Source organism: Octopus bimaculoides, chromosome 14, assembly GCF_001194135.2.
Source record: "Octopus bimaculoides isolate UCB-OBI-ISO-001 chromosome 14, ASM119413v2, whole genome shotgun sequence".
Lineage (NCBI taxonomy): Eukaryota > Metazoa > Mollusca > Cephalopoda > Octopoda > Octopodidae > Octopus > Octopus bimaculoides.
This window is the reverse complement of record NC_068994.1, coordinates 4,773,537-4,774,752: the sequence shown is the minus strand read 5'-3', so window position 1 is coordinate 4,774,752 and position 1,216 is coordinate 4,773,537. Positions and strand designations below refer to the sequence as shown.

General features: G+C 31.5%; 1 protein-coding gene across 3 annotated transcripts in view; it reads left to right on the top strand.

The window, feature by feature from the left end:
* The window catches only part of LOC106870063 (zinc finger protein ZFP2), a 20,445-nt gene that overhangs the window by 11,887 nt on the left and 7,342 nt on the right, over positions 1–1,216 (top strand). The window lies entirely within an intron of this gene.

The window sequence follows — 1,216 nt, the reverse complement described above, 5'->3', positions numbered from 1 at the left end:
ATATATATATATATATATATATATATATATATATACATACATACATACATGCATGCATTCAGGCTCTCAGTGCTTGGGTTATAGTCAGAGGCATTAGCCCAAGATACCACTAATTATGCAGTTATTGCTAATTATTATTTTTTCTTTTGTCTCTGCAGCTAATTATGGCTAATGATTTTCGGGTTGACTCAAGTCCTGGGAGTGAAATTCAGTTAAAAAGTGTTGAAGCCTGTCATGTAGAGTTTTGCTGTGATTTGAAGGGTCAGCTTTGTCCACAGTCTGTGTCACATTGATTCTGATGAGGAATTATGTTAAGGCTACACGCGCCTGTGGATTACTCGGCCACTTACATACTAATTGGAGAAGGCTGTTTCGTTGATTGAACAGCTCAAACACTCACAGTCAGATTGAGGGAGGTTTTTTTTACTTTTATATACACACATATATGTATGTATACATATGTGTGTATGTCATCATCATCATTATCATCGTTTAATGTCCGCTTTCCATGCTAGCATGGGTCGGACAATTTGACTGAGGACTAGTGAACCAGATGGCTACACCAGGCTCCAATCTGATTTTGCACCTGGTGTCAAATCAGGTTATATATATATATATATATACACACACATGTTAAGCGGATGTTAAACGATGATGATGATGATATGTATATATATATATATAAATTAAATAATGAGGGTAGAAATTGATATTAATCAATTAAAACCAGTGGCTTAGCATATTTAAAAAATCTGAAGATTAAAAATTATATTACATAAAAAATTAAGAGGGATGACCACCAAAGTGGACTCCTAATATGCTAAATATAGACATCAAATCGCCATTACCATGAAGAGTGTGTTCTCAAGAAAAATTTCAGCAAAACGCCAAAATGTAAATGAAAATATACGAAATATTAGGAGTCCACTTTGGTGGTCATTCCTCTTAATTTTGTATGTTAATGAAGAAGTGTCAGTTCTAATCCCACCTGCATCTCACAACTTAACTCTTTCTCTCTCTTCCACTTCAGCCAATTATTGTTACTGTTTTTTTTTTCTTTTAATATAATTATATTATACAATTTTCAAAATTTTAGCTTGTTAATAAAATTAAATGACTGTTAATGATCATAAATATATATTTATATTTTTATATTTATATATTTGATCCTTTATATTGAACACTCAATATTTCATCTACATTCAATACTTTCTTT